Below are 27,281 nucleotides of genomic sequence, written 5' to 3' on the forward strand. Positions count from 1 at the left end.
AGGATCTAAACACTTGATTTCCCGTATAGTAAATGCATGTTTAGAGAAGGATTGCTCTTGTTTGTCTTGTTTGTCACTAGAGAGTCTTAGGCTCCTAGGGAGGTTGGTTGTGTCCGCACAATCGACTCTTTCCGCCTGACAAGCATCTTGCTATGTATTCATGAGTAGCATCTTTGTATTACTTATTCTAATGGGTATCTAAGGTGGAATGAGTTTGACATGGTTGGGATCCACTAGCAGAGTTGGGGGTTGGTGGGACACAACTTTGAATGTTCTCCATTAGGCTGCCTATCATCACTAGAATGGAACGGACATAATGGAAGAGGTCCAATACATTGGTATAGGGGATAGAGGAAGAGTCTTCACCCTCAAAAGCAAGACCAACATTTTCTCCCATTGCAACAAGTTTCCTCTTCCTCTCTATTTCATTATTTATCTCCTTTTTGCCTACCCTTTTCTTCTTCAATTTTCTCAAACTGACTTTTGATCTAAATTCCAATCTATCCAATCTCCTCTAATGGTGCCTTTCATGGGGAAACATGGCCTCTTATACCAGCCAAGTGTTGTTTCATCCTTTGAATCCCTGTGTTTCTTACAAAAGTTGCAATACATCTCACTATAAGAAACATCAACATGGATCCATGTAGGGTCTTTCACTCTTGGGACCATGGTAAATGGAAATAAATATCCAAATATGCAACATTGAAAACCTACTTTAAACTTCAAAGTTCAAGTTTCAAACTAGTAGAACTATGAACTATGGAAGGCCAAGTAAAAAAAAAATTATATAGATTTGAAATCTTAATATCAAGGAGAGAAAAAAATAAGGACGAACATCATATCCACATTTTAAGGACAAAAAGGAAAAGGGAAAAACTTTCGATATAACTGTTTACAGACTTGGGAATAAGAATAATGGATTGTGGGCACTTCCAATCTTGAAAATTGGTTTTAGCCTCCTCCCTTAGATGTCAAATATCCACCACAAATAGAGAAATATCATTGCTAAACAAGGTTTAGCCTCTAATATCACTTTGAATCACTGATCTTCAATGTTTCTCAATGTTATCAGAGTCAAACCAGTGACCAAACTGACCAACCCTTTGAACCAAGAAGGGAAAAAACTAGACCAAAAAATTGGTCGACCAAAAAATATATAAAATAATTCAAATTTTAAAGAAAAAAACATATATAGTCATGTGCATCCACATGAATCCAAACCATTTATACAAAAATATGCAAAATTTATCATTTATATGGAAAGAGTGCATATAACCAAAATAACACTTAGTGTAATACATCTCCAAACCAAAAATACATTAACAAAGATGCTCTAGATGGCCTATAGCGTCAAAAGAAAGGCATGCTACGATAAATACCTACATATCATCAAAATCATTTCCTATATTGGGATTCTCATCATCAATATCACCCTCTAAGCATTACAATGAGATAGACATATCAAATTGAGATTTTGTTTGAATGATGGGTACATTTTTACTAGGGTCATGATAGAGGAGAGCCCTCGTGGAGTGGTTGGAATTGTGATTGGTCCGATCGCTTCTCTGATTCTTGCGTTGTCTATTTTAGTTTCATGTTTAGCTCTCATGATAGGAAGATAAGAGGGGAGTTTACAAATGAGTTTGAGGAAGAAGAAACAGGGGAGGGAAGGTTGGTCTTGTTTGAAGGTGGGGAGCATGTCACTATTGAAGATGCTCTGAATGCAACTAGAAAAGTATTCAAGAAACAAGTTATGGTACTGTGTATAAGGAAAAGTTGGTTCAAGGAGGTGCTATTGTGCTTAGGTTTCTTAAATAACGAATTGTTAGAAGAAGGGAGTTATTCTTGCCTGTAGTTACTAATTTGGGGCGTCGCCTACATTCACATAATAATTTAGGTCATCGGGGCATTTTTCAAAGAGGAAAAAAGTTGTTGGCCTATGATTATATGCTCAAAGGTATTTTGATTTATCTTATTCATTGTTCAGGCATGCAACATCTAAGCTGCGTTTGTAGGTAAAATATTGCTCTTGGAGTAGCTTGGGGACTCACCCATCTGCATACAGGGCTTAAAACACTAATAATTCATGGAAACATTAAATATAAGAATTTTTTGGTTGTTGAATACTATGTATCCCATCTCATAGATTTTGGGTTGCATAGGATGATGGGTTCTAATGATGAGGCTAAGATGATGATGACTGCAAGTCTAGAAGGCTACAAGGCTCCTGAGATTTATAAAATAAAGATGGCTAATACCAAGACCGATAACTACAACTTTGGTATTTTTATTTTGGAAATATTCATGGGCAAGAGGCAAGGTAAGAATTCCTCAAACGAGATTGTGGACTTGCCTATTATTGTGAAGGTTGCAATGCTTGAATAATGCACCATGGAGATTTTCAACATCAAAATTTTGATGGGAATTAGGATCCTGACAGATGATGAATTTATTCATGCTCTTTAAGTTGAAAATGGTTGTTTTTCACCTTCCCCTACTATGAGGCCATATATTAAGGAAGTTGTAAAACAATTGGAGGTATTAAGACCCAAAATGAAATCTCCTTTATACATGCCTAGAACCCCTGCTCTAGATTAGCCATGTACCTATATTGGATTTCATCATCATCTCTAATGGCATTGTGTTTATTAGAAGCTTGTGATGTTCCTATACTGATCCATTTCATATGAGAGTGAGACCCATACAATGATACATGTGTTGTTAGTATAAGATACATAACAACCAGTTAAGTGTGTTTATGATGAATATTGTTGATTTGTTGACTAAAAAACTTAAGTGAGATTGCATTCCTTACACATTAATACCTAACAAATATTTTGCATAGCATTTTGTTCCATGCTTTGGATTGACTGGCTTTATAACCCCTCTAAAGGACAAAGTTATCATTCTTTGAAATGGAAAGGACAATGGTCTGATCGACCATTAATTTCTGTCCATAATTTATTATATCCCTGAGTGTGAGTGGGAAACATTTGAATATATGTAGTTGTCTTCGAGGTTGAGGAGGACATTGCAAACTTGCGATGTACATAATCAAGGAAATGGATGATCCTCAAACTTTGAATAAAACTCATATTGAAATATTTTCAACCCTGATGATAATATGTACAGTCTGGCTCATATTGTTTGTACAGGAAGAGACTGGATTTTAACCTTTTTCTGAAGCCTGCCTATGGGGATTATCTTGATTTATTGAAATGTGTATGCTCCAGGAGGGATAAGAAGGGAAATATACTCAAGATGGGTTTGTGGATATCCATGGATGGCTATCTATAAGGAAAAACATAGGAAACTGGAGAGCTTGCCCATTTGTTTTAGGTTCTCCCTCACCCTTGCCTTGTTTGTGTTTGAATTTGGGAAATTCAGTAAAATATTGCCACACTATATCGTTAAAGCATACCCATTATGGATGATCTGATATGCACTGCAGGGAATGATTGTTGTGAGTGATTGACATACTATTGTATTGACATAAATTTGGTGAGTTATTTGATTACAAAATTACATGAGGGGAATGCAGATGCTGCAAAGAATGTCAACAATTGGTCAAGCATGTGCTATCTCACACCACTTTTGGGGGCAGTTTTGGTTGATGCATACTGGGGCCGATACTGAACAATTGTTGTTTTCTCAAAAATTTACTTTATTTTATGTTGAAACCTTCCCAAATTTTCTCTTGTTTCAAAGCATTTACTCTACTATATGCTTAAATCTCGCCCAATTTTTTCTGGTTTTCAAAGCACATTTAATTCTATTTTTCAATCTATTTTTATCTTTTATTGTTACAAATAGATAATGGACATAGATTGGGCTAAGGTTCCAAAGAGGTAATTATTTGGCTAAGGTGTGAGGTCTAAGGGGATTGGGACATATATTATGTGAATTTTGCCTGGGACCTATACATAGTCTAACCACATTGAAACTTGCACCATGCCCTAATGGGGAAGACCACAATAAGAATGGAACCTGGTGGATGACTTAAAAATCTGTTGCCTAACGAGTGAACCAACTCCCAAACAAGAATGGAGCTTGGTGGATGGCTTAACACTTTGTTTCCCTGAATAGTGAACAACTCCTTGTTGGCTTATTTTTCTATTATTAATTGAGTAATATATGACTAATGACCATACTTTAACATTTGCAGGGAATGAAAAACTTGACAATTTCAAACTCTATTTTTGCCTTGCAAACTCCATCTTACACACGTCATCTGCCCAAAGGAAACAAAACTTGAATATGTTGTATTTTTCCTTCGAATATACCTGATTTCATTAGAAACTAGAGGCATTAAGATCTGCTTGTCATCTTTTGGGACTTATTTTAGTTCATTCATATTATAAAATGTTCAAGAGTCTTCCCTGAAGCCATGCCAATATGCAGAGATAATTATTATTGTGAAATTGTTATAGATTATTACTTTTCCTTTGTTGTTGAACTTCTTTATGTCATTCAAGTCATGGTATTTTGGAATTGAAGGGAACTCATTAGTACCAAAGTGAAATGTTTTGGTTCCTACAATGAAAAGCCTGAAGTTATTTATAACCACGTGTTTTTTTTCAACACATAAACTATTATGAAAAGGGTATTTTCAATTGTTGCTTAGTTTTACATAATACATTCACTATTAGGATACAAGATATGTTTTGGATCATATAGACTAAAAAATTAAGTACTGGAACATTTATGCAGTTGGTTTCTACCATTTATTTCTTTCTTTTATTAATGTATTGGAAATTAAAGATAATTGTAGTGCCTAGAAAACTTTTGTCTTTGGATTGAACCTATGCCTATCATGCCATTTATACAAAACATTTTTGAGCAGATCATTGTATTGACATTTTAAGACCTTTGTTACTTTGCATCATATTGCGGTGTGCATTTAGAACCCACTAGTAATTTGAGAGTTTTATTTGGGAGTTTTAAATTTTGATTCAAGGTTCATGGTTCTGAAATTATCATTATTTTATGCTTGGATTTTATATGTTTATAATTTCAGAACATTAATTCAACTGAGGTTAGAGTCCTTATAGATGATGCTAGATTGTTTAGATAGAATGCCTATACCTTTGTTTTGTTGTGTCATCAAATGATCATGAAAATAACATATCTATTTAAAAATGAGCCTTCCCCTTTACTTTCAAGAGCTTTTACTAACATGCGACCATAGTTGCACCAAGTACATGTATTGCTGAACTTACTCTTTAGCAGAAAAGTCAAAATAGTCATGACTAAAATATAGGTGACTGAAAAATAAGCACAACCTTTCTTTTGATATCCTACTTGAGAGTTGAGTTTCATCCTAACAATCTCATTTTTTGCCACATATTGTAGACCTGAACTATTCATATCAAATTGAAACTTTAGTTTCATTTTTCACAGATCCAACAACATAAAATTTTACAAATGAAAAAGGTTGATCATCTCCAAGAGGCTTCCTTATGCAATGTTTTTCATCTTTCTAACTTGTAGGAAATAGCCACAAAACTAAATATTAGGTCAGATGCAACTGTGCATTTGATTATGTTTGGGAATAAGCATGCCTCTTCAAAAATTTCAATTGTCACTCACTGAAATTTTGTGTATTTTTTCGAGTCCAAAAGCCACTAAATCATTTGTAAATTTGTGGGAAATAGCCACAAAACTAAATTTTAGGTTAGTTGCAACTGTGCATTTGATTATGGTTGGGAGTAAGCATGCCTCTTCAAAAATTTCAGCTATCATTCAATGAAATTTTGTGCATTTTTTTAGTCCAAAAGCCACTAAATCATTATGTAAAACTATTTTGTCATGATATTCAATCTTTTTGTTGAAATTGTTGAGTTTTATTAACATGGCATGCAAAATGAATGACTTGTACTTTGGATGCATGGACAAAATGACGTTTGAAGAATGTGGGTTTGTAGAAACACTTGTTTCCTGGAAGTATTAATTCTATTCTTTGAAATGAGAACACTAAAATGACTCAGGTTACATGTTTAACATTCCCTTTTATTTCAAAACAATATTTTGTTCACATATTTAACTATAGTCTACATAGACAATGACGAGGAGATGATTAGTTCATTTAATAAAACTAGAAAAAATCAAGTTACAGATAACATACCATAACTATGGTCAATAAGTTCTAGCCGTCTCCCATGCAATTATGAGATGTCACATGAAACCCAAAAATTATTCAATAATGGTAACAATTAATTTGTAAGAGGTTTGGATTTGGACTTGCAAATTAGAGGGGTGCACAATAATGTAACAATTGTCACATTGACATTTTTATTCAATCTTATTGTAATTCTTTTGCTGGAGTTTGATTGAGGTATAACTTTTATTTCTTTATTTTTAAATTTTAGTTTGGACCAGAGGGGAAATTTCCTAAGGGGTGAGGTTGACCCTCTTCTCAGGGCATGCAAGGGTGAGGTAAATATTATTCACTTTGTCTCTCATAAACTCAAATCATATTTTTTTGAAGAGAAGGTGATTTCAAGCGTGTTTAGAGCCATTGGCTGAGATTCAAAGTTTTCCGCAAGTGGCCACAACAAACCTTCAAAGTCATGGTGATGAAGCATGTACTTCTAATAATCAGAGAGTTATGTTTGAACTCAGCCTTTGCAGCTTCAATTGGTTTTACTTCTCAATTAATGTTGGGGCTCTTGTTTCCAACAATGTTATTATATGGTTTGAAGACAGTGTTGGGTGGGGATGTGGGTTTGCTATCCCTAGAATTTTTATGGGATTAGCTGTAATAATTTTCTTTTCTGGGACACCACTATATAGACTCCAGAAACCTAGAGGCAATCCCCTTACACGGTTATGCCAAGTAATAGTTGCAGCATTGCATAAATTGCAAAAGGAAGTCCCTCAAGATAGTTCAATGCTATAGGAGGTGCAAGACAAGCATTATGTTATTCAAGGAAGCCAAAAGATAGAGCATACAAATGATCTCAAGTACTTCTCTTATTCTTTTTTTAACTTTGAGGGCTGATTTTATATGATTCTTTTATTTACCAAAATAATTGCATTGAAATGAGCATTGTACGTCAGATAGTTTCAAGAGTCTAGAACTACAAGTTGACATAATTGCAGTATAAGAAAATGATATATATATATATATATATATATATATATATATATATATGATATTCAGGACAATGGATTTTCCAATCCTTGGAAACAATGTACTGTGACCCAAGTGGAGGAGCTGAAGATTTTGGTTCATATGTTTCCCATATGGGTGAGTGGCATTGTATTCTTTTTTGTTTATGCTCAAATGTCAACAATGTTTGTCGAACATGGCATGACCATGGACACCAACATTGGTTCCTTCGAAATTTCTTCAGCATCATTGTTTATATTTGATATAATTAGTTTCATGATATGGCGTCCAGTTTATGATCCCATAATTGTAAATATTTCTTGCAAGTACATTGGAAAAGAGAGGGGGTTTACAAAGTAGCAATGAATTGGTATTGGGTTGGTCATATAAATAATTTCTATTGCAATAGTTCCCTTGGTTGAAATCATGCATTTTGATATTGTTATAACTCTCCATTTGGTCCATGTTATAGTCACACCAGTTTCCATGACCATTTTTAGCGAATCCCATGGTATTTCTTGGTGCTTAAAATTTTATTTTTCTTTATAGGGCCGCTATAATTTTTCTATGATGAGTCTCTTGATCCAATGTGCAACTTGTGCAATTCTCTTTCTCTTCATAAAATTTCATTAGGAATCTATTATTTGAGCACCCTAATTTTTACTGTTATCACTTTTGTCACCACTGAAGGAAGAAAAAAATGATGGATACCTGACAATATCAATGAAGTACATCTAAGAACCAACTAAGAAATACTATGGAATTTGCCAAAAAGAATTGTGCATTTATCTTCTCTTCTTACAATAAAATTAGGAAGATATATGAGCACCTTAATTATTACCAACACACTTTTTTCACCACTAAAGGAGGAAAACAGGGATGGATACCTGACAATCTCAATGAAGGCCATCTAGCCTACTACTTTTGGCTTTTAGCTTCCCTTAGCTTTCTGAACTTGTTGTTTTACATCGCTTGTGTACCCATATAGCAGCATAAGAAGCAAAACTAGGGCCAAATTCCAAATTATATGTGATGCATTACAATTATCCATGAGTCATTTCTCTTTGGTGAAGTGATTACATAATTTTATTTAACATTATATTGACTTGTAAAATGTTTATTTGAATGTAATTAACCTTTTATCAGTGTTACAATGTTAGATATAGTGGTGATAATACTATTTTTTCATTAATATTGATCATGGCATTTTCTTATATCTTTACTATCATGTTCTATTTTCAAATTCAAATCGAGAAATGAGCTGATGTTGGAAACATGAGAATAAATAGGAGACTAGCCTAGAGGATATGAAATATTTTTGGTTCTTAGTTATATTTTGGGTTATGTTCATATTATACATTGATATTATGCTAGATGTTATGCTTATGTACACTTCTCATCAATGATTATTTGTTCTTGAACTTTTTTGGATGATTTGTAGTTGGACTCAAGTTTGCAATATATTGAGGTGTTATCTAACATTACTCATCATTAGAAACCTCTTTAATTATTTGTAATATGTATGAGATTTACAGATCAACCATGCAAAATTTTTGATGTAATATTATTATTTTTCTTGTACAAAACACTAGTCAAAATGATAAAGATGCCTAATTTGACTAGAATGACATTGGATTTACTTGATAGATTTGTGTTCTCTTACTCTTATCCGTGAAATCTTTTCCTTCCCTCTCCATTGAAATATGGCAACTAAATAGCCTATGATGTGCTAATCATGATAATTCAACCTACATAACATTGTATAACCCAAAAATATTACACAAAATAATGTATGAACTGTTGCCTTCCACATTCCCCTGGTCTTCTTATCAATGTTCCTTTCTATCTCTTAGTGCAATTTCTAGCTGTCTTGTGTAGTTCATTTTTCTTTGAGGTTTTTATCCTAACACCCCTCTATTAGTTGAAGTACTTGTGGGAGGATAGAGTTATCATTAAGAGGTAGAGAGTGATTTCATTGTATCCATGCAATTGCATCTTTGGATACTTGTGATTGGTGTGGATTTGGAAGTGTTTGAATGCCCATGGATATTTTGTTGGTGTAATAGATATTAACCAAACTTTGTGCTTACAATTTTAACATATTTTTAGTGGTTACATTTCAAGATCTTTGTTAATGGTCATTGTATTTATCATAAATTAATTAATAACGAGAAGCACTCCCAATTAGTTTTCTAGACCCCATAGTGAGTATAATTCAAGTATGTAGCTTATTATTCATAATTTCATCATATATACTCTTTGTTTTTGTAGTTTGGCATGCAAATCAATCTTCTAGGGGAATATTTTTATGTCATCACAATAAATTTACATGATTCACAAGGTGAGAAATCAATCTTTGTTGTAATTGTAGATTTTATGTTTGATAATTATAGGTCATGTATAAGCTATAAATATCTTCAAAGTTTCACTTCTAATCAAGTATTTGACTGAACATATTATTTTATGCATAACACTTTTTCCCTCCACCCACTTTACATAAATTCCATAACCATTAGGTAGGGAGCTACAAATTTGATGTTATTTTTCTTGTTTAGTAAAAGATTTGCCAAGATTTTACAATTTTTTATATTTATTGAAAGTTGTAGAATTTACAATTTATAAAGTTTCAAGGTCTAATTTTTTAAAATATAATTCTTTAAAGGGTGCTAGCTCAATTGAAGAGCACTTGTTTTACAAGTAGGAGGTTGCTAGTTCGATTCCATCATGCCCTGATATTTGTAAGGAATGACGACGGTCAATTTTTTGTGACAAAGGCTCTTTTGACCATCATCGATAGGTTTATGGTGACATTTTTCGACTATCACCAAAATATGAAATGGTGATGGTAAATGAATGCGACTGTATATATGAATAAATAGTGACAACTATGAAAGGCCCATCACCATAAATCATAGCTTTTCATATGAAATGGTGACACTCGTTATCTATCATTATAATTATTAATCATGATGAACATTGAATGTCACCAATGAGCTTATGGTGACATTTTTCGACCCTCACCAAAATATGAAATGGTGGTGTTCAAAAAATGTCACCATATATATGCATTAATAGTGATGAACCTTGAATCTCACCATAGCACCTATACTTTTGGTGATGCCATCTTTTGTGACGTTCATTTTTTTTATGATAGAGGCTAAATTCTATCACCAATTCTCATATGAAATAGTGACGGTCACATTCCATCATTATAAATCATTATTGGTGACAAACCTTGAATGTCACCACAACACCTACACTTTTCACGATGCCACCTTTGGTGATGTTCAGTTTTTGGTGATGAAGGCTCTTTTGACCATAACTAATGAGCTTATGGTGACATTTTTCGACCCTCACCAATATCTTTTTTTCTTGTAGTGATCTTTGTATTCCACATTATCAAATTTTATTCTACACTTCAAAATGAAATTGATATATCGATTTTCTTCAACTTGGATTTTCATAACATTCTCCACTTTGTTTTCTGTTTTCAATGAACATAACTGAGTATCTAATATTAAATGAAATCTATTTTTACTCATAATTATTAGCTATATTCAATGGATCTAAGTATGAACACGTGAAATAAGAATAATGAAAGATTATTTGGCATGTCCACACTCCACATAAATTTAAATGATTAAAACATATAACATTTCTTCGAACTTTACTTTGGAAAGAATAAAAAACATTTAAGACATGAAAACTTTAGATAGTCGATTAACAATCCCAAATATTATGTCTATGTGGAGTCATTTTGGTTGAGCTTCCAAAATACTAAGTGTCATTTCACAATTGTGAACTAAGTGCTTATTATCCAATATTAAATGAAGTGTGCTCTGCCCCTTATGACAACATAGTTAGCATCATTATGCGAAATAGGAAAGTGGGGAGAAAGCTTTTATTAACTTTATTAATTAGAAGATAATATTTCTTAGTGTTTGTTTCATTTCTATTATTTAAATTGATTTAAGATAATGAAATGAACTATTTATGCATTCGTTCATTCATTCCGAAAAATGTTGCAAATTTTAATATCTTTAATTTATGCGTAGCGCAAAAGTGTAGGAAATGATTTCATTACTCCTATCCCATATATATGTATTGTACATAATGAAAACTCCATCTACACATATATATAGTGATTATCACCAATATATGAACCCACTCTTCCACACACATTTCACTTCGGAAAAAATAACTAATATACAATATTGGTTAGTATTTGCTATAAATGAGTTTCATGATTCTATATAATGAGTGAAACTGCATATCTTTATTTCGTACAATGTATCAAAAAATATTAATATTCCATTATAATTCTAAGGCACATTGTTGGGAAGCCACATATGCAAATTGTGAAGGTGCTTAGAAGGGGTATAAGAAAGGGAGTATAGAGAAGCACTTTGTACAATAAAAGCTTTGACTCCACCTTCGCACTTTGCACAATGAAAACATTCACTGCCCCTTAGTACAATAAATTAAGTGTTATTTTAATGAGTAACTATTAGCTATGTTCAATGGCTATGGGTACCGGAATACTGCTCAGTGAAATGTAAATATTTAATTTAATTTTACTAAAATGACTTGGCAGATTGTGGGCCATATAAAAGGCCTAGAATGAATAAGTAATAAACATAGATGTTTATTTTATTTTCAATATCATTAATAAAATTGGTTGTGTTTAGCCAAGGAATTATTGGAAAGAATATATGCTAAGAGAGTGATCCGGGTTGCTCCAAAGACACACACAGGTCAAATAGGGCTTATGAAAGCTCAAAAATAAAAGTTTTTGGATTGTGCTCAAACTAGCCTCATGTTGAAGATCTCTTCATCATGATCACGTTGGTGTGAACAGTTCGTCAAACCGAGCTCGTATGTGAAAGATAGAGCTCTTCAAAGTTTGACATGACAAGGGGGCCCACAGTGCGCCACATGGCATGCCAGTTAGCAGGTAGGACCCGCTAAGTTTATGTGGTGACTAAATGACCACTAAAACATTGACACATGGTGTGCTAGCAATGGCTCCTTACCCTGCATTGTAAAACAATACAAATAACAAATATCAAATCATATGGTTATTATTATTAACCATATAAAACAAAAGTTCAAAAAATATATATCAAAACCATATAAAAAATAAATAAAAATCAAATATAACCCACCAACTACATACCATCAATATATGGTTTACAAACCATATGATAATAAAAAACATTACAAACCATGTGATAACAAAAAACAAAACCACGTAATTCATGGTGGTCATACAATATAATGATTGCATGTTGGAGTTATACGGTGCATTGTTATAATGGTTATATTGTTAAAACAAACTCCAATGCATTGTATAAACCACACCCCATTTAAAACATATAACGACAAAACCCATGAGATGTACCAGGTACCAACCAACCTGCACACCAACCAAAATTTGAATGTGCCATTTAAAGATAGTTGCAGAGCGTATGGATGCGCCGCCCAATGCGGGCCTAATCCCAGCCAAATACATAACACATTTTTTTAAGAATCATAATGTATAAAAAGGGAGGGGTGGGATTTAACCACGCGACCCCTTCTCAACAAATCGCTTAATATAACCATTGTTCCACAACTACTTTCTTGTTTAATCCGCCCTCCAAACCTTAAATGAACCTTCATTTGCGTAGTGTGGGGAGGTATGGAGGAACCATGAGTGGGCATGCATTTTGAGGCAGAGGAGGTAGGGCATGCAGTTTGAGGCAGCATCTTGTAGGAGAGCCGAATTTTAACTTTGTCAGATTTTGACAAATTTTGTATGGTTTCAGCACTTATCAATGCCACGAATGCAAGGGTGTTGTCTATTTCTCCATCAAAGTTCTACATTTTTCAGACATTTTTCATAATGCAGGTGGAACCATGATTGTTGCAGAAATAGGGAGCGGAACCATGATCCTTCAAATTTTCCCGAGGAGGTAATTTTTCTCCATGTCGGAATATAGTCAAGCTTACAATCATTTTTCATGGTTTTCCATGGAGTTGCAAGTTTCCAGTCCACCTATGGAGCAGAATCTTTGAGGAATCTAGGGGGAATTTAAAAGTTTCCTTGAGCCCCAGATTCTCAATTTCTCAAAATTCATAAATTGGACAGTCAATTTTACACTATTCGACACCACAAATCCGATGGTGAATTCATATTTCTCATTCTATTCTTCAACCACTTTTCTAAGTGGAATGCAGGTGTCAGCGTTCAGGTGTGAGCAACCATTTCCATGCGATTGATGTCGTGAGTTCGATGGTCCGAGTATCTTCAACAATTTGAAATCCGCTTCTTCAAAGGGCCCTTGGTTGTGAGGTATATGTAGTGTGTTCATGTACTTCTTTTGCTATGCATTATGTTGCACAGATCCATGTTTGATGATGATGAGGGTTCTTGTTTATTACTTGTTTTCATGATTCCTACTTCATGTGATGCGGAATCATCTATGTGATGTACTTGTTGTCATGGTTTTTCATGTTATGTTTTGAGATCCCTTTGTTGTATGCTGATGGGATACTCATGTGCCACTATGCATGTTGTGTCTTGAGATCCTTTTTATTCCACATTGGAGGGATCATCATTATGCATGAGTTTGTGTCCTACTAATAGGAGTCTTTTGACTGAGGATCCCTATAGTGGAAAATCTCTTGGAGCAATTCCTGTGTGAGGGCATTTTCCTTGTATGATAGTGACATCTCCTCTTATGTACATCATCACTATTGATAGCACTTAATCTAGCAGCCTACACCATCTTGACACCGGGGCCTGGAGACATAGTCCCTCTTGGATGAACTCCATTATCAATGGCTTATGTTTCCATGTGTCGATGATTGTCATGTTCCTCTCCTTTACAGCGTGCAGAAATTCATTTATGTTCTTTTAAAAATGCAATTTAACACATCATGAAAGTAAAAGGTCTTGGAAGGGTTCTTTGTCATACTCGGACCTGGATCAGAAAGATTTTCACTTCCCAGACAGTTAGGAAATAGTTGTTCCTCTCCTTAGATATTAAATCATATTAGTTAGGAGAGCCAAGAGGGTGAGAGGGAAAAAGTTGAAGGCAACCTAGTGACTTGGAACTTGGTTGAAGGAGGCCCAAGAGAGGAAATGGAACTGGTTCCTCAGACAAGATGTTGTTGGGGAAAGGTAAGACATTACTAGAAAGGGATTCTTGAGTAGGCTAGCCAACAGAATTCCTAAACTAGAGCTATAAGGTTTGTGGAAAAACTAAAAAATCCCAGCGTGGTCAGATAGTTCTAGGTAGACTCATTTTGGTCCCTATCAAAAGAACTATTATGGAAGTGAAAATGGCTCAGGGGGAGTGCTGGTAAAGGTTACCTAAACTCATTGGGTGGGTGGAGCATTATTTTCGACTCATTGATTTTGTGGTAGCCTAAATTGATTCAAAAACAAATATGTCTTTTACTACTATGCTATGTTTCTATTAGATTCAAATAATTTTTTTGTATCTGTTGAGTTGTACCTTTGATGGAAGATACAGGTCTGCTATGGATGGTTCTTATTCATAAATAAAAAAATTCAGTATTTTTTTGTTGTATAATATATATAAGTTCTTGACACTAAATAATATTTATATTATGGTGGTGGGCTAGGTTGGTTCCGGGCTAGAACAAACCTCGGTCTATTAGCCTAGAATAGTCTAGAACCATCGTTACATTACCTCAAAAAGAAGTGACAAGTTCTAAGGTAGGAACCCATTAAAGTTTCCAAAAGCAACGTACTAGTGAATATATATATATATATATATATATATATATATATATATATATATATCAAGACTCACTGGGAAACACATGCAGTAAACTAAAACTGCTTAAAACAAATTAAAGAACCACACAGAAATACCTATTGCATAATTCAATTGAAGAAGAGATATGTTATAAACAATAATAGAAAAATTAGTTGTGGGATGATTCTATGCTATTACAGTAAATCATTTTTTACTAATATTCTATGAATAGAATGATATTTTATAGGAATAAATGCAACTGTAACCACTTCTCACAAATTTAAAAAGGGGAGAAACACCTTAAAATTAAAATGTGCTTTTCTCTCTACAATAAATGTGTAGTAAGTCGGTTAAACACAAGAAAATAATCAGGGGATCTAGGGTAACTATATTTAAAAATAATATCTCCTTGAATAATAATAATGGACCAGGGTATAAGGATAACAATTTAATTCTTTCAATTCTTATTCACATAATGAAAATAGTAGAAACTCATTTCACTGACACATATTTGTTGTGGGCACAAAATATGAACTGGAAAATAAGTGAATTAGTAAACCATTATAAAGTAAGGACAAATACTCTTTCATGCAAGAAAATAATAAAATTATCTATAACAAAAATCCAACTATGTACATAAATTTCCACATTAAAAGAAGTTGCAACCAATTGTGCCAACAATATACAATAATACAAGTCCTAAAGTTTGGAAGAATCTAATAGGTGAGCCCTTTAGGGTTCAAAATTTTAACATGAAGACTAGAGGAAGGAAGGGTTCTACTGGATGGTGGTAGACCCAAACAATTCCAACAAAAACCCTGAAATAAGATAGGAGAAATAGACATAAAAAATTGGTCGACAAAAGAGGAAATAAATTGAAACAATTCAAAATTGCTCAGCCATAAACAAAGCCACAAATGTTTGGATACAGGGGTAAACTGCAACCTAATATGTACTAAAAGAAAAGGGAAATATTGCAACCAGTGTAAGCGAGAAAGCAGAAGGATAGTGCACAAAGGGAGATGAAGTAGCCATATGCTTGTTGTTTCATATGAAACAAAGCGAGTTGAAGCTATATGGAATCAAAGTAAATATCAACATAAGTCTAGAGACCAACAAAAAGAATTTACAAATGACAATTTACAAAAATTACTCTTAGTACTTTGATAAAATAAGAGAGGGCATAGTATTCGTTTCTACTATTGAATAATAAGACCAGTCTGCTCCTTTCAGCTCTTGGAATTAAGTATGGAAGAAAGATCCATCGTAAACAAAGATTTATTTTAAGAATGAGGTAAAATCACAGTTGAGAAAAAGAGATCTGGTAGTGGAGATACTTGAACCCTCACTGTGTTGAAACCCTTCATGTTATAAGCCAACCCAACATAGATTTTTATTGTAGTTGTAGAGTTCTCAATGGCAGGCCATAGAGTATATGTGAAGTTTCGAAGTGTGGTGGGGAGGGAGGTCATTACCCATAATCAACCTTACCAATCTATGAACATTGAAAAGAAACCCTAATCGTATGAGCATGGATCCAGTGAGACCTCACTAGATCTAGACCTTGACATGACAAGACATAGTACATGATAAATGGGCTTCCACAGAGTTCAACGAACATGCCACAATAAAATCTAGATAGGGGAGGGGGAGAGTTAAATTGAAATGTATTATAATGTTTGGGAGTAAAGGTTATGGACCGTGTTGAAACAAACAAAATCACCCACAACATATAAATATTTCATTGTACCAATAAAAACACCACGGAAGGTAATTAAAACTAGTCTTGACAAAGTCGTTATATGAGTATCAATGTTTGAGCATTATTGACCATGGAAGGAATGAATTATTTCATTATCTAATCATCTCTCTCTCTCTCTCTCTCTCTCTCTCTCTCTCTCTCTCTCTCTCTCTCTCTATATATATATATATATATATATATATATAATATATATATATATATATATATATATATATAGATAGATAGATAGATAGATAGATATACAAAACAAAAGAAAGACCTTGGGAATCAAATATCAAGGTAATCAAAAATATGTTGACTCAACCTTACACATTTATTTATACTTGATGGTAAATAGTATATTTAAAAGTAAAACTTTATGTATGATAAGGGACATGTTAAAAGTGGTATCAGAGGCAAGGTTACCACACAATGGCATGTGTTAATGTTGGTATCTTCATCCCTCCACCAGTGATCAAATTTCTCTTTTTGCATGCATATTAGGTGTCTCATCCGATCAGCTGCACTCCATTAGGTCATGGATCATCTTATGGTAGTGGTTCTTTGTCAATTTCCCTCATGTCATTCATCTGTTGGCCTATTTTCACATGCACAAGTCATCTGCTATCATTTTTTTATTTCATTCCATTTGCAGAAATCATTTTAGGGTTTTCAGGTCTCATTAGGTCTAGGGTTTTCCACCATGGTCTTCAAAAGCTCAATAAGAGGCCAGAAACCACATGAGGATGTTTAATAAGTTCATAAAATCACAAATTTTACTGATGATTTGCTCCATAAAGGGTTTTAACCTCAAAACTATGTTTTGAGGTGAAAATGAAGTTTTTCTTTTTCATGTAAAAATTTTATGTAATTTTATTGTTTTCATATGTAAAAAAGCATCATCTACAGCCCTTGGTCACCTTCCCAAACTCTAGCACTCCAGCTCCTGCAAAAGAAACAAAAGCATCCAAGCATCAGTTCATCAAATGACAAAAAGAACCAAACTGCAAAAATAGGGTTTTTAAAATCAAAGTGAAATGGAACTTTAGAAATTGGGTTTTTTCTAAATGAAAAATTAAAGTCAAAATGTATATAAAGTGATCCTTTGTGTTAGATGACCTCATTTGTGCAAGAGAGAGGGAGCAATAGAAGAAAAATCACACTTTGAGGAGAAAGAGGGAAACTTGCAGCAAAAATTTCCAGCTTTCACTGGCGCGATGCACCTAGGCACTGGCGCGACGCACCTGCCAGGTGCTACACACGAGGCATAGGATTTGCAAAGGAATTTCAACACGCGCTACACACAGGAAGTGCGCTATGCACCTGGGATTTGGCGCGGTGCATCTATCCTCTGACCTCAAAAACACATTCCATCAATTTTCCAAGCCTCCAACTTTGAAAATATCATCTCTTCAAGTAAGTAAATCTTCCCATTTTCCATAGCAAGAGCTTTTGTCATCCTTGATGGTGTTTTGAATCTTGAAAAATAAAACCCTAGTTGCCTCAAAGTTGTCTTGACAAAACTGTCTAGGGTTTTGTAGTTTTTGTCGTTTCTACATCCCTTGTGACTATTTTCCTACATCCCATCCCCTTGCACTAAATTTCCCTAATTGCCTTCCCCTTTCCCTCTCCCATTGACACTCACCTTAGCCCCTATCACCAAACCCTAAGCCTTATACATAATTCCCACTATTCCCCACACCCTAATTATCATTTCCAAAACCCTATCATTCCCTATTAACCCTACAGCCATCATCAAAACCTTCTTTTGCATTTATATTATCAGTCAACCTATCAAATCCAAAAAGAAAATAGCAGTCTCCTACACTTCAAGAAAATATCTTCATACTCATGATTCTACACTCTACATTTGCAAGTATGGAAACAGATTCAGCTTATGAAAGGGATGATGAAATTGTCATTGATTCTTCCCAAGAGATTCATGCACCAAGAAAACCACATAAGGGAGGAAAACACATCCGGGAGGAGCCCATCACTCTCACAAAGTTACTAGCTTGCGCTCTTGCAGTAACATGTTTTAAACATTAGTCTTGCTAGCATTTTTGTGAGATGGTGGAGAGGGTGAAATACCACCATGAACTTGCTAGGCTATTTGCCCTTCATCTTCACAATGGTCAGGTGAACTTAGCTGGTGTATCTTTCACTTTGACACCTGAAACTATTGTTGCAGCAACAGGCATTCCTAATGTGGGAGAACAGTGGAATAAGGGATAGCATGTGGGCAAAGAGCATTATGAGCCTTACATCAAGGCTAGTTATCAAAGGAAAATCAGTAGGGTCTTTCCTTTCAAATACCTACAAGACACTTATGCTCCACTCATGAAGCTCATTATCAAATATTTCACCTGTGAAGGGAGGTTTTCTAGCTTGTACACTTACCATGTTAGATTGCTGATGCATTTCACTAGAGTGAGGATGATGAACCTCCCCTATTTCATATGTAGAAATATTGAGAAGGTGGGTACATTGGTGCAAAGGAAACCTCTTCCTTAGTAGTTCAGTAGCATTTATCATTTTTCATTGATCAAAATTGTTGTTTTGCATCAACTGAGCTTTGAATATTTTATGGGATACCTTCATCTCACATGAGGTTTTCAAAAGCCCTTAGGTGACCCCATCAGTGTTTGAAGAGGAAGGAGGGCCTTCAAATCAGCCAGAGGTTCATGAGACTCAAATTACAAGTGTGCCAGTATTTTTCACTTATGAAAAAGACACAAGGAGAGTATTTGGAGCTACCAAACGAGTATTATCTCCACCTAGGGTGGAAGGGGTCTCATTTCCTTCACCAAACCACAGGCAAATGCTATCTTCACCGGGGGTGAAAGGGGCTTTGCCTTCTTCTTCAGTAGTATAGGTACCAGATAAAGGAAAGCAACCATTTCTTGATGAAAGGGCTTCTGAAGGTTAGAATAGAGATTTTGTTTTGATTCAAGAGGAGGATACTGATTTGATCTCCCAAAACTCAAGACTCAAGGAGGTCATTAGAGAGAAAGAAGCTGACATCCACGCCTTATCACTTTACCTTGAGACGACTAAGTGGATCATTAAATACCTTGAGCAACAGAAAAAGCAATTGGAGGATAAACAAACAATCATGGAGCTGCAAACCATAAGGGAAAACAGGCAAGCAACAAAAAGAAGGAAAGTCAAATTGACACCTCTTGAGCAAGAAATTGAGGCTGACCAGGAATCATGCCTAGATAGGGTAAAAATTCACTTGGAGAAGTTTCTTGAGAAATCTAGAAAGGAGAAAAATATGTTGCACCACATGGCTTATCACTATTTGGCCCGGAACAAAATTTGTGAAACAAGGATAAGGAGCCTACAAGCCAAGTTAAGGAAAATATTAAGAAGCAAGAAAGAGCATGATAAGCTCAAGATCTTGGCTAAAGCCTCATTGGCCCGGCATAGCACCTAAAATAGATCAATCATGCTAAATTTCAAGAAATTTGGTGAACTTTTTGGCATTTTTGAATTTTTTAGGGAAAAAACAGGTTTTTCTGGTAGGTGTGTAGCGCCACCAGCACTACGCTTTTGATGGGGACCTCCATTTGAAGAAAAATTTGCATTTTTGGATTCATAATAAAAAGATATGCATGCTTAGAAATTTCTAGGAAATTTTGACAAGTTTTGGGCATCCAAAAGGGCCAAAAACACCCAAAAAGTGCCCTCTCTGCCACTTTTTGGCCACACCAGAAGCAATCTTGGGAGATTGCAATTTTGGAAGGGCAAATGGACTCCAAATCAAAAAATTAAAGTTGTTCTAGAAAGTATACTCACAGGGATTTCCAACGAGCTATCTCGCACCAAATTTGGACCTCAGAAGCCTTCCAGAAGTAGCTTGGAAAAATCGTTAGACACAGAGAAAATGGTGCTACGCACAGGATGAAAAAGTGCCAATTTTTCTTGTTTGCTCATAATTTTGCCTAGTTTTCTACCAGTTTGACTTTTTCTTCTCTCATGGTTAAATTCGTGATGTAAAAATGATGAAAAATGACTTAAGGAGGTAGATAAGGTGGTTTTGAATTGAATGAATCAGTTTCCATAGTTTTAGAGGCAAGCTCTTCTACTACCTATTTTTTAGTTCCTTGATTAGATCTTGTTGAAACAGCTCCTTGACTCTTGGATTCAACCCCTGATGGCTAGCGTAGGTGGTTTGATGCCTATATCTTGTAATTTCTTATTCATTTGTCAAGTTTGGACTCTTGTGGATGCATTGAGCTACTTTGTACATCACTTCTGCAGTTTGGCAAGGAAATAAACTAGGGTTTTGCAACATTTTGTGGGATTCTTGTGGCAAGGTGATTTAGTATTGCTTTTTTCCTCTGTGAATCAAGTTATCATATGTTTATGTGTGCCATTATCTCTCTCTTTTCTTCTTAACTAAATGAATCAAGTATAAAGGTGGAAATCATTGATGTTGCAGTGCTCTACCTTAGGGTTTATTTAGTTTTACATGTTTTCTATTGTTTGAAGAGGACTCATGACACTTCCATGCCCTCTCAAACTCCTCACCAGTCTTAAGACTCTCCATTTCACTTAATTCAAAATACTAAATCATTTTCATACCTCGCCCCACAGGAGCTTCTGCAAAACTAAGCTTATTCCCTAGACCCAAAACTGCCTTGCACATCTGATCGAGCAAACAACCATTAAAATCAATCAAACACCTCTGAGCATATACCTAGCCTAAAATTAGTATTTACATAAGTCATCTCTAGCATTGTTTTCCATATTTTCCTGAGATTGACAAGGAGAGATCCCTATCGTAACTTAGTAGGGCTAGCTAACAAGTTAAGCATGGTTTGATGTTACCCTTTACCTGCCTTTCTCAGCCTGAGGTAGATTTAGGCTATAACAGCATGTTCAAGGAAACCAATAGAATGGAATTTTGTATTTTTTTCTTCACAGAGGATAAGAATAATGAGGAGAGAAAGTGGGATGATGGCTACACCACCTGTAAGACCACCTATTGGGTCTATTTCAACACCATTTCTAGGACCCAATCTAGAGATGTGGGTCCAATTGGGAAAATAACCTAAAACTACAACTACAATATTACTAGAAAAAATACAACATCTGAGTGTAGAAATGGCCAATTTGAGGGAAAATAAATAAAAATTAATGTGGGAACAAGAATTAATAATGAAGAGCCTAACTAATAGATAAAATCATAGGAATTTTGTTCCCTCTCATGATAATGGGCACATAGTAGAGTCACACTGACAAAGAGGACAACATACCTGAGAGAATTCACACATAAGAGTCAGAAGGTAATAAGGACGTGAATTAGGAAGAATCTAAAAATGCTTTTGGTCATAAAGGGGAAAAAAGGAAAAATAAAAAACTACAAGGGGAATTTAGGAAAATTAAACACCCAATATTTGATGGTGAATCAAAGGAGGAAATTGATTGCTTGTTAATAATTATGAACAAATATTTCTAGATTTATGAGTATGATATCATTTTAAAAGCCCAGATGAATATTTACCAACTTCAAGGAAAAGCCACTTTGTGGTGGGAGGAAGTCAAGCTTGTGCATGGAATTGATGAAAAAGGAATAGTTTGGGATGATTTTCAGAAACATTTCAAAAATAATTATATAACTGAATGATTTTATGATGATAAAGCCAAATATTTCACAACCTTAAATTGCGGAAATTAACTACTAATGAGTATATGGGAAAACTTACTTCCTTGTTAAGATATGTTCCTTACATACAGATGGAGAAGGCTAATTTGTAATGATTCATAAGTAGCATGCTTGTAATCATGAAGGAACATTTGGATTTTTATAACCATAAGACTATGTATGAAACTGTTCAAAAGGAACATATATGTTATTAGCAAATGAAACAAAAAGGGGATGTAAGAAAAGCTTGGACCAAAGACAGAGGACAAATTTATTTTGAGAATGCTAAAACTGAAAAAACTACTAATGCGAAGAATTTTCATAAAAAACAAGAAGGTAAATTTACAAAAAAAGGTCTGTAGAAGTCTCAGCGGCAGAATGAGTAAAAACCAACAGATCAATTGACAAGAAAAATTGCAGTTGTTCAACCATAGAGGCCCACATTGTAGTTTTGGGGCTATGGGGAACCCCACTATATAAACAATTATCCTTATCGAGGGAGAACAAAATAGGTAGCGAAGATCTAGGAGGCATCTACTGTTGGTGAAGTGAAGAGAAGTTTGCCTAAAATTAATGTTTCAGATCATCTGGTTGAATATCAACCTACAATGATTAAGTTTGAAAGTAATATTTCCAACCATGTTTTGCCTATTTTAATAGAGCCTAAATAAATTTTGATCTATATCAATCCTAAAATAGTGGAGTTGTCAGTTACAAGCCAACAAGTTTAAAAACCCATGGTTGGTACAATTGGTCACTACGGGAAAAAGAAGAATGTTGGTAAAGGTGGAGAATTATCTTCTTGAGTTAGTTCAATAGACAATAAAAGTAAATTTTATTATTTTACCATTAGGTTCCTATGTAATTCAATTAGTATGGACTGGCTAGGAAAACATTGGTCCTTTGTAAGATGTAAAGGTAATACCATCGACTTTATTAATGGAGGGTGTGTTAGACAATAAATTCAAGGGATAAAGAGGCCCATAAAATTGAGATCAAACATAGCCTCACAGTTGGGTAAGTGTATTAGGAAGGGTTGTCAAATTTATCCTCTCCAAGTGGGATATAGTAACTCTAAGGATAAAGTGGCCACCTTAGACAATTTTCCAACTCTCCAAGACTTTGTTGATGTATTTCCAGAAGAGATCCTAGGGTTACCTCCTAAATGAGATATCAATTTTACAATTAAATTATTTCAAGAGCCACCATAGTATCCAAGGCACCGTACCGCATGAGTATACCAAAATTAACTAAGTTAAAGTTGCAGTTATAGGAGTTGCTTAATAAAAAATATGTTCTCCCAAGTGTATCTCCTTGGGGAGCCCCTATACTTTTTGTAAAAAATAAGGATGGCACCCTAAGTATGTTTATTGACTATAAGTAGCTATATAAGTCAACTATTGAAATAGTATATCCATTACCTAGGATCGACGAATTCTTTGTTTAAGTTAAGGGTGAAACTGTATTTTCCAAAATTGATTTATGGTCAGGGTACCACCAAATACGAATAAGAACGAAGATATATGAAAAACTACATTTAGGATTCATTATGGACACTATGAATTTGTAGTCCTACCTTTTGGGCTTACTAATGCACCAACCATATTTATGTGCCTTATGAATAACATCTTTAACTAGTGCCTTGACAAATTTATGCTCATTTTTATAGATGATATCTTAATTTATTCAAAGAACATGGAAGAACATACAAGGCATTTGCAGATAGTACTACAAACGTTGCGGGAGAACCAACTATACACCAGGTATAGAAAATGTGAATTTGGTACATTTAATTACTCGTGAGGGAATAGCAGTGGACCCGAAAATATTAAAACTATAATATAATGGCCATTTCCTAAGAACATTGTGGATATATGATCCTTTACGGGGTTAGCAAGCTATTACCAACCTTTTGTAGAGTGGTTTTCCAAGGTGGCATATCTTATAACCTCCTTGTAGAAAAAGAAAAGAAAAGTCTTTAACTGTACAAGAAAGTGCCAAAATAGTTTTGAATAGTTGAAACATATACTAACCACAACCCCTATTTTAAGGATTGAAAACCCATAAAAAGAGTTTATTGTTTGCACATATACATGTCAGGAAGGGGTAGGAGGCATGTGGATGAAATAAATTTGTGTGGTAGCTTACGAGTCTCAGAATTTGAAGGAACATGAGAAGATGTATTCTACTTATGATTTAGAATTAACAATGTAGTCCATGCTTTAAAGGTATGTCGACACTATCGATTAGGTAAGCAGTTCATTTTAATCACTAATCATAGCAGCTTCACCATTTTCTTTAAACAACTAAAACTTAATGCTTATTGAGCATGTTAGATTGATTTTCTAAGTGAATTTCACTTTGATATAAAAAATTGAAAGGGAAGGAAATTTGAGTAGAAGATGCTCTAAGTAGAATGTTGAATTGTATATATGAAATTTTGTACAGTCGAATAAAATTTTTTTTTTTTTGATATTAGATTAAGAAATCAACCCTAAGAGATCCTGAATACTATTTTTTATGGTAGCAAGAGAAGCATAGGAACAACTATGAGAAATAGTTCAATTATGAAATTAATGAAGATAGTTTGCTAACTTACAGGAATAGAATTTATGTCCCCAACGATCAGGTTATTAAACAATTATTTTTAGATGAATATTGTAGAAGTCCCTATCCTTCTCATCGTGGTTACCAAAAGTTAATTATTTCCTTAAATAAAACTTATTTTGGCCTGGTATGAGGAGGCATGTAGCAAAATACTTAGCTAAATGCTTATAATGTCAGTAGGTTAAGGTTGAACATCAACATTCAGCTGGTTTGCTTCACCAATTACCGATTCCTGAGTGGAAATGGGAAGTCATTACATTGGATTTTCTTACAGCTTTACCTAAGTCAAAAAGGGAAATTGATTTTATAATGGATGTTGTGGAAAAATTAAGCAAATCAACACATTTTTCCCCTTTACAGTCAACTTACAAAACTTTTTAAATCACTAATACATTTATGAGAGAATTTTTTTGTTTACATGGTATACCTAAAGTAGTAATTTCTAATAGCGATGTGAAATTTATCTCTGCTTTTTGGAAGGCTCTTTCTACAATATTAGGCACACAAGTACGATTCAGTACTACTTACCATCCATAGATGGATGGGAAAACTAAGTGAATGGACCAAGTCTTGGAAGATATGCAAAGTATGTATATTATACAACATCCAACCAAGTGGGAAGATTACCTCCACTTGGTAGAATTCACGAAAAATAATAGTTATCATCCTTCATTAAGATGAGCTCATTCAAAGTGTTGTATGGCTGAAGGTGTAGGATCCCTATTAACTGGAATAGTCCTAAAGAAAACTAGTGTTGGACCTAACATGTTAAAATAAATGGAAAACATTGTGAGGAAGGTGCAAATGAATTTGAAAGTTTCTCAAGATCGAAAAAAGACTCATGTAGAAAAAAAAAGGACCTACATGAAATTTCAGGTAGGATATCATGTGTATGTGAGGGTCCACTACAACAAAACCAGCGATTAGCATCCCTTTTTACTTCTTTTTTTGCATCTAGAGCCCATTTTTGGTGCTATTTGCATCCATTTATCAAATATGGTGCAAAACTTGACACAAAATTTGCATCAAGTTTTGCACCAAATCTTACACCAAGTTTAGCACCAGGTATTGCAATAGGTTTTGCACCACGTTTTGCACCAAATTTTATGCCAAGTTTTGTGTCATCCTTTACACCAGGTTTTGTTCCAGGTTTTGCATCAAGTTTGGCACCTAATTTTGTTTGACATACTTTTGCATCCTCATTTGCATCCACTTTTTACACCTACACTTGCATCAACTTTTGCATCGACTTTCGCATCCTTTTTTGCATCCTTTTTTAAATCATTTTTTGCATCCATTTTTTCATCCATTTGTGCATCCCTTTTGCGCCAAGTTTTACATCGTGTTTTGTGTCTAGTTTTGCATAACGTTTTGCATCTACTTTTGTTGCATCCACTTTGCCTGCTTGTTTGGCATCCATATTTACATCCTCTTTTGCATCTATTATTGTACCCACTATTGCATCTAATATTTTTGTGCCACAATTAGCGCCTAGTTTGGCACCTCATTTTGCACCCACTTTTGATTATAATTTTGCATCCTCATTTGCGTCTAGGTTTTCATCAACTACTACATCTATTTTTGCATCCCTTTTTGTATCCAATTTTGAACCGGGATTTGCATCGGGTTTTGTGTCTCGTTTTGCATCTACTTTTGCATCGACTTCTATTGCATCCACTTTTGCACACAATTTTGCATCCACTGTTGCACCCATTTTAAATTTCACTTTTTGCATCCCTTTTTACATCTTCATTTGCATCATACTTTGATTCTTTTTTTGCATCTATCATTACATCCACTTTTGTTATGCCACAATTTGCACCATGTTTTGCACTCACTGTTGTATCCACGTTTGCTTCCAATTTTGCATCCATGTTCACATCCTCTTTTGCATCAAATATTGCATCTATTTTTGCATCCACTTTTATGTCAGGTTTATGCATTGGGTTTTGCATCTTGTTTTGTATCTACTTTTGCATATACTTACATTATATCCATTTTTTGCATCCAATTTTGTTTTTCCTGTTGCATCAATGTTTGCTTCCACTTTTACATCCATTTTTGCATCTTATTTTGCATATTTTTTGTCTATTGTTACATCCACTTTTGTTGCACCATATCTTGCGCCTACCATTGCAACCACATTTGCTTCCACGTTTGCATCCCCTATTGCATCCACTTTTGTTTCATCCATTTTTGCATATACTTTTGTTTCCGTTGTTGCATCCACATTTGTTTCACCACAATTTGTGCCAAGTTTTACACCTACCATTGGACCCATGTTTGCTTCCACTTTTGCCTTCATGTTTGCATTGACAACTGCATCTACTTTTGCATCCACTTTTGTGTCAGGTTTTTCATGTTGTCGTGCATCTACTTATGTTGTATCCACTTTTCATC

The 27,281-nt window shown here is 34.5% G+C and overlaps 3 pseudogenes; all 3 read left to right on the forward strand.

Moving 5' to 3' along the window:
* Positions 1-1,508: 1,508 nt before the first annotated feature.
* LOC149151504 (putative kinase-like protein TMKL1 pseudogene) lies at positions 1,509-2,598 on the forward strand (annotated as a pseudogene).
* Positions 2,599-3,124: 526 nt separating this feature from the next.
* On the forward strand, positions 3,125-4,361 carry LOC149151505 (protein NRT1/ PTR FAMILY 8.3-like; annotated as a pseudogene).
* A 2,246-nt stretch (positions 4,362-6,607) lies between these two features.
* Positions 6,608-8,099, forward strand: LOC149151506 (protein NRT1/ PTR FAMILY 8.3 pseudogene; annotated as a pseudogene).
* The last annotated feature ends 19,182 nt before the right edge of the window (positions 8,100-27,281 follow it).

The sequence above is a fragment of the Pinus tabuliformis genome, chromosome 9 (assembly GCF_031772625.1).
Source record: "Pinus tabuliformis cultivar Carrire ecotype Pingquan chromosome 9, CPIR1, whole genome shotgun sequence".
In the NCBI taxonomy this organism is placed as follows: domain Eukaryota; kingdom Viridiplantae; phylum Streptophyta; class Pinopsida; order Pinales; family Pinaceae; genus Pinus; species Pinus tabuliformis.